This window comes from Triticum urartu, chromosome 2, assembly GCF_003073215.2.
Source record: "Triticum urartu cultivar G1812 chromosome 2, Tu2.1, whole genome shotgun sequence".
NCBI classification, from domain to species: Eukaryota; Viridiplantae; Streptophyta; class Magnoliopsida; order Poales; family Poaceae; genus Triticum; species Triticum urartu.
Window position 1 is genome coordinate 171,950,761 of NC_053023.1, and position 8,293 is coordinate 171,959,053.

Sequence of the window (8,293 nt, forward strand, 5' to 3'; positions counted from 1 at the left end):
TTACGATCACCTCCTCCTTTATTCACTCATAGCAACGGTGGCATTGTTTACAATCAAGGGAGTAACCGCATCAGGCGCAAATTCCAGCCAAGAAATCGAAGGAGAAAATCTAGCTAGCCTAGCTAGTTCATGAGCTATCTGATTACTCTCTCTATTACAATGATCAAAGGTTATATGATTAAAATCTAGAGACATAAAATAGCAGCAATTGAACCATCAAGTAATGCTACGACCACCTCCGCTCTTTTATCAGTTGGTTGTATGGAATGCATCATGCGGATGGAAATCAGTGGAAAGAAAGTCACGTGCACACGCTAGAGGACTGACGTCCGGGCATTACAAATGTCCTATGTTGAATTATTCGATGTAAAACTTTGATCACATATTGTTACTAGTGTTCAGTAGTACTAATCAAACCGTAAATTAACTAATCACCTGTCAATCGAATCTTCAACCGCAGTTCCTTATCTACCAAGTTCCTTAGGAGCAAGGGCATTGATCAGATAGGCCACAACCTTTGATATTAAATAAATAGTGCAAGAACATCTCTTAAACAAAAGGGACATCTCTATATAGCGTGACCATCTCTAGCATACCGATTCAATCAAACCAGTCCCCTTGCACTGGCAACTGGCCTTTCTTCCCTCACTTGTCAAGGGAGAGAATGATCCTCAGTGTGCTGATGAGTCCAGCTTCAGTGCCATGGAGCTCCCTGGTATGCGGTACCCTTGGCTTTGTGCTTCTATGGGAGGCTAGCCGGTTAGTAGATTTGCTATGGTGGCGCCCGTGGTGGCTTGAGCGTGCCTTGCGTGCCCAAGGTCTCTGCGGCACGTCTTACCGCTTCCTCGTCGGAGATCTCATCGACTACGGGCGGCGGAACAAGGAGGCATGATCGAGGTCAATGCCTCTGCGCTGTCACAACATAGCCCCACTCTTCCCGCCGTTCCTCCACGACCTTGTCCGGGAGCATGAAAAGACATGTATATCTTCGTTGAGTGTGTTCCCCAAGGTCACCATCAGCAACCCTGACTTAGCCAAGGAAGTGTTGTCGAACAAGTTCGGCCACTTCGAGAAGCTCAAGTTTCCGGCTCTGTCTAGGCTTCTTGCCGGAGGACTAGCGGCTTACGACGGCGAGAAATGGGTCAATCATAGAAGGATCCTTAACCCCGCATTCCATCTCGAGAAGCTCAAGGTATTTGTAGTCGTTTCGTATGAAGTGTTCAAGCATTGGCTTGCGAATTAAGTAAGCATTTGTTTTCTTTCAAACTTGTATTAAGTGTGTGACTGATCCTCCAAGCGCACATCATCAAATTGAATTTGCAGCTCATGATGCCAGCCTTGTCTACATGCTGCCAAGAGCTTGTCGATAGATGGACGTGATCCCTTGGTTCAGACGGTATCTATGAGTTGGATGTCTTCCCGGAGCTCCAAAGACTCACTGGAGATGTCATTTCTCGCACCGCATTTGGCAGTAACTACCTTGAAGGTGCCAGGGTTTTCCAGCTGCAATCCGAGCAAGTTGAACTCATTGTGGCCAGGCCAAAGAAGATTGTGCTTCCCGGTTACTTGTAATTCAACACCTAGTAGTACTAGTAAGTTTCAAGATTCGATTTTCCTACCAGAAGAGAACTAATGGGACAATATGCATATCTAGTATAAAACCAGCATTAATAAAGACCGTAGTACTGGTTTAGAGTAACACCGGAGATCATGTTTTATCGATCTGAGGTCCTCTATTTTAAGTAATGAGAGTAAATTATTCTGTGATTTGTAAATGTGCAATATGATTGATTTAGTACCGTTGTTCAGCAGTGTGTGCTAATAATTTATTGGGGTATTAACAGGTCCTTGCCGACCAAAAACAATAGATGGATGCGTCAAATTAATAATGAAATTGAATCCATTCTACATGGTCTAATTGAGAAAAGAATGCAAGCTATGCAAGAAGGAGAAAATACCAATGATGACTTGCTCGGCTTGATGCTTGAGTCAAACATGAGGACCTCGGATGACAATGGCCAACCATCTCAGGAATGACCATTAAAGAGGTCATGGAGGAATGCAAGTTGTTATATCTTGCTTGGACAGAAACAACATCAATACTGCTCACATGGACAATGATCGTACTAAGTATGCATCCAGAGTGGCAGGACCGTGCAAGGGAGGAGGTCATTAGCTTATTTGGAAAAAACAAACTTGAGTACGAAGGCGTTAACCGACTCAAAACAGTGAGTGGTGTTTTATTTACTTGATTCCATTGTTACAACAGGATATAAAATTGGATATATAAATCTTGCAATTTATACATACCTACGCAAGTGACCACGATTCTTTACGAGGTACTCCGATTGTACTCGCCTGCCGGTGGGTTCATCCGAAAAACATACAAGGAGATGAAGATTGGTGACATCACATACCCTGTTGGTGTCCTCATCGAGCTTCCTGTGTTCCAAATGAACCACGACCCACACATATGGGGAAGCGATGTTCATGAGTTCAAGCCAGAGAGGTTCGCCAACGGGATCTCTAAGGCGTCCAAGTATCCCGGTGCATTCCTACCATTCAGTTGGGGGCCACGGATCTGCATTAGCCAACAATTTGCCATGCTTGAGGGCAAGATGGCATTGTGCATGATTCTTCAATGCTTTGAGTTTGAGCTTGCGTCGTCATACACTCATGCAGTGGATAACAGTAGAGTGATGCGTCCGACACATGGTGCACAAATCAACCTCACGGCAATTTTATCATCATGCATAGTAATATAATATATACATGTTGTTCACTATCAGTTTCCATGTACCTAAACATATAATTAGGCACTAAAATATCGACGAGTTTGTATTTCATGTGAACCAACCATTTTGTCTTTATTATTAAAGTTGAGTTGATGGTTGTTGCTGGTGTGTCACCTCCCACCCGCTCCTCCACGTGTATGCTTGCTCCTTGACACTTAACACGCACAAGGGCCTTGCCCATCAAAAATTCACACATGTGTTTTATGCCTTCATCTATGTGAAGTAAAGAGGTAAATGATGGAATGATTGCTTTCATTGATAAATTTGGGATACATATACCATGAGTACAAAGGTGGTTACAAAGGAGGCAATTGTCAAAAGTGGCAACTGGCATAGCACGGATTAACCCTTTAACTAACATGATTAATTAATTCCTAACACTCCTGCTAATCAATGCTTATCTTTATGAATATGCATCATCTTGATAAATACTCCTCCTTGTATGTGTTTGCCTTCGAGAATGTTCATCGTCATCTTCTGTTTGCTGGAAAGAAGGATCATCATCTTCATCTTGAGAAAATTTTCTTTAAAAATCCAGTGGAAATATGAGGAGAATAGTATTTGATATATTATGAAAACTCATTTAAACCCTGTGGGAAAAATAAGGAGCAAATGATAGAACATATAATGATTATTTTCTCTATGTGAGAAAACCTTTGAAAATAGAGAAAACTCATTGGTGAGTGTAAAGAACAATAAATATGTTCCGTGTATTTACTTTAAAAAATCAAGGAGGAAAATTAGGAAGTATGATATATGATCGTAGACATTGCCTTATTAAAACCATTATGAGAAACCCTAAGAGAAAAACTCATAAACGAAAAGAGCACAAAATGATATGCCATTGAAAACTCTTTAAAACCCCAGTGAGAAAAATATAAGGAGAAAGTGATATGACATATGTCAACGCTTGTATTTGTATTGTCTCATTAAAAACCTAAATTAGAAACCATCAGGTAAAAGCATGGATGGAAAAGAGTACAATATATGCATGAGGATTGTGAACGTGTTATAATTTGGTACTTTACTCCCTACTGAAATTTGCAAATTTTAGGATTGTCTCGTACTAATTCTAGGGAAATGATTATGGAATATAGAAGTTGCTATTGACAATGTGAAATATTTGTTAGATGTTAACAATATTTTTGGGCAAATTATCTGCTCACTTTGGAATAATTCATGGGGTAAAAAAATTATGAGTAACTTTCATTCTAGTGTTGCTCTTCATATAACCCATATGTATTTCAACAATACACCTGCTATTATCTTGCTAGATAATATATTATGTGATTTTGATGAATCTTAGCCACATGATTTTGAGTGTGGTCAATCATTATGCCAAGTCATGCACAATTTTCAATGATTCATACAACATAACTGTTTCAGAACGATTAGTGAAAGTAGTCATTGGAGTCTATTTAGATAACCTATATGAAAAAACTATTCCAGTGAATTATGTGTAAGATTCGACATTGTTGGGATCACAAAAGTGGACAGTATATAACAATATAGCATACCATGGTCATATTTTGATTCTACTATTAGTACTAATCAAGACACATTCTGAGTTGGAGATACCAGATGATATCCCTTACATCAACCATAAGCCTTGTTAGGGGTTTACACTCGGATCAAATTGATAGCAAATATAGTGTAAGACCTGACATAGTTTGTATTGATATGAGTGCTAGAATGTTATTGAGATATGGAACTTCACGTCCTAATATCACATAATTAGTACCCCTAGGCCTTGATATATTTATACCATTGTGAGGGATAGTATAACCATAGTTGTTTATGATTGATTATGGCGTCCTGGTCTAGGGGTCTCTCACCATATCGGTTCCCATCCTGCTGGGCCAGGTTGAGGACCCCTAGGTTGGTTCGGTCCTAGGCCACATTAGGCGGCCCATGACATGCCCTACAAAGAGGATTCAAGGAGTCTTGCCGTTCAAGACAAGGAAACCGTATGCGTGGAGGACTCCTTTCCACCGACATAGCCAACTAGGACTCCGGTATCTTATATAAGCCGCAGACGGGCTAGTCTACAAAACACATCTTAGACAACTTAGGACCCCTTGGTATTCAGCTGTACTTTGTACACACACCAACACAATGTATACGAGCAGGAGTAGGGTATTATCTCCACCATGAGAGTCCAAAATTGTATAAAATCTAACTCCCTGTTACCATTCGACCGAATCGCTTGGTTAAGAAACCCTGATGAGGGATCTGCCGAATTTAACTCCGATAGTGGTGGCCCATGCAGGTCCCGCTAGTTGAACTCAGAGGCTTGATGGGAGCTTAGATTAGATCATGATCTACATGTCAAGACAGAACTTCGTCTTCGATGCGATCTTGTTTGTCGCTGACTCAGTTCGCTGCCTCGGTCATGTCAAGAACTGCACCCCAGTCCGGATCGCCAAAAATCGGATGAGCTTCTTCATCAAAATAAACTCCAACCTCTGCCGAGATCATGAAAAAAATCATCCATGGAGCTCAAGAGCTCAACGTCAACATTGCTATCGTGCGGCCATGCAATATGGCATGAATGACGAAATCTTTTATATCGGGCGTGCCTTCACAAGCATCATTTCACATATCCCTTTGGTGGGATTGTGCAGAACTGAGTCTACAACAACCCTATAAACTTTTGTTGCGATCCAATGGTGGAATCTCTTGCTACCTTTGGAAGATCCAACTGTTCAGATTGTCACGAGTTTGGAAGAAGGAGGCCAGCAGCCAACTCTGACATCCTTTGGAAGATCCAACTGTTCAAATTGTGTGAAATTTTCATGGTTGCGACCTCTCAAATTTAAGCTTGATCTGATGGTTCAAACTCCGAGAAACACCCCAAGAGTGCATCAATTTGTGAATGTTTTTTTGCATGAAAACAAATCTGACACATCTTCATCTTTCTTCATCAACAGACTATTAAACGGTCAGTCCCTATAACACTCGTACTCCTCCGGACCAGAGAAGGAGCGACAGAAGGACCTTGAGACTCCAGCCCCGGCTGATCCAACCGCTAGTTGCACCGACACAATTGATTCGTGCCAGACAGATTCCAACGTCAGTCAGACGCACTCCTCCCATGAGAAACAGAGAGCCATGCAGATGGTCATTTCCTCCTTTGGCCTACATGGGACAACTCCTCACTCGACGGATCATGAGTGGTCAGAGTCAGATCCGTTGCCTATCATGCCAAAGAGGGCTGGAAATCGCTAGAAGGGAGCTCGGGGCGGAGCGAAGTGTAGTGAGTAGGGTTTGGCCCAGGGATTGGATGGGGACGAATATATGTGGGGTCGGGGTGGGCCAGCGTGGGCCGGATCCGACGTGGTGGACACACCCGGGCCTCCCCATACCCGCCTCGGATTTGGGCTAGATATGAGGGGTGTTGATCAGCCCAAACTTTGGGGCCGGTATGAGGCGTCTGTTTGGGTTGGTTTTTTAATCGGTCAATGACTGAGCCGTCCGCCCGAGCGTATAGGGGGGAGCGCAACTATAGATGTTTGTAAGTTGCTTCCATTATGGCCAGCCTTAGGGCATCTCCTGAAGGAAATATGCCCTAGAGGGAATAATAAAGTTGTTATTTATATTTCTTTATATCATGATAAATGTTTATTATTCATGCTAGAATTGTATTAACCGGAAACTTAGTACATGTGTGGATACATAGACAAACAGAGCGTCCCTAGTATGCCTCTACTAGACTAGCTCGTTGATCAAAGATGGTTAAGTTTCCTAACCATAGACATGTGTTGTCATTTGATGAATGGGATCACATCATTAGAGAATGATGTGATGGACAAGACCCATCTATTAGCTTAGCATTTATCATCGTTTAGTTTTACTGCTATTGCTTTCATCATTACTTATACATGTTCCTCTGACTATGAGATTATGCGACTCCCGAATATCGGAGGAACACCTTGTGTGTTATCAAACGTCATAATGTAACTGGGTGATTATAAAGATGCTCTACAGGTGTCTCCGATGGTGTTTGTTGAGTTGGCATAGATCGAGATTAGGATATTCACTCCGTGTATCGAAGAGGTATCTCTGGGCCCTCTCGGTAATGCACTGTTGGGGAACGTAGTAATTTCAAAAAAATTCCTACGCACACGCAAGATCATGGTGATGCATAGCAATGAGAGAGGAGAGTGTTGTCTACGTACCCTCGTAGATCGTAAGCGGAAGCGTTATGACAACGCGGTTGATGTAGTCCTACGTCTTCACGATCGACCGATCCTAGTACCGAAAGTACGGCACCTCCGCGATCTGCACATGTTCGGCTCAGTAAAGTCCCACGAACTCACGATCCAGTAGGGTGTTGAGGGAGAGCTTCGTCAGCACAACGGCGTGATGACGGTGATGATGATGCTACCGGAACAGGGCTTTGCCTAAGCACCGCTACGATACGACCGAGGTGGATTATGGTGGAGGGGGGCACCGCACACGGCTGGAAACAATCAACTTCTATTTCTATGGGGTGCCCCCCTCCCCCGTATATAAAGGAGTGGAGGAGGGGAGGGCTGGCCCTCTCTATGGCGCGCCCCAAGGGGGATTCCTACTCCTAGTAGGAGTAGGTTTCCCCCCTTCCCTAGATGGAGTAGGAGAAGAAGGAAGGGGAAGAGGAAGAGAAGGAAAGAGGGGGGCGTCGCCCCCTCCCTAGTCCAATTCGGACCAGCCCATGGGGGGCACATAGCCACCCCTTGAGGCCCTTCCCTCCTTTCCATTATGGCCCATTAAGGCCCATTACTTCCCCGGCGAATTCTCGTAACTCTCTAGTACTCTGAAAAATACCTGAATCACTCGGAACCTTTCCGATGTCTGAATATAGCCTTCCAATATATCGATCTTTACGTCTCGACCATTTCGAGACTCCTCGTCATGTCCGTGATCTCATCCGGGACTCCAAACAACCTTTGGTACATCAAATCACATAACTCATAATACAAATCGTCATTGAACGTTAAGCGTGCAGACCCTACGGGTTCGAGAACTATGTAGACATGACCGAGACACATCTCCGGTCAATAACCAATAGCAGAACCTGGATTCTCATATTGGCTCCAACATATTCTACGAAGATCTTTATCGATCAAACCGCATAAGAACATACGTTATTCCCATTCTCATCAGTATTTCACTTACCCGAGATTTGATCGTCGGTATCATCATACCTGGTTCAATCTCGTTACCGACAAGTCTCTTTACTCGTTCCGTAATGCATCATCCTGCAACTAACTCATTAGTCACATTGCTTGCAAGGCTCATAGTGATGTACATTACCGAGAGGGCCCAGAGATACCTCTCCGATAGACGGAGTGAGAAATCCTAATCTCGATCTATGCCAACTCAACAAACACCATCGGAGACACCTATAGAGCATCTTTATAATCACCCAATTATGTTGTGACATTTGATAGCACACAAGGTGTTCCTCCGGTATTCGGGAGTTCCATAATCTCATAGTCAGAGGAACATGTATAAGT

At 43.2% G+C, this 8,293-nt stretch overlaps 1 pseudogene; it reads left to right on the top strand.

Moving 5' to 3' along the window:
• Positions 1–901: 901 nt before the first annotated feature.
• On the top strand, positions 902–2,765 carry LOC125535587 (annotated as a pseudogene).
• The last annotated feature ends 5,528 nt before the right edge of the window (positions 2,766–8,293 follow it).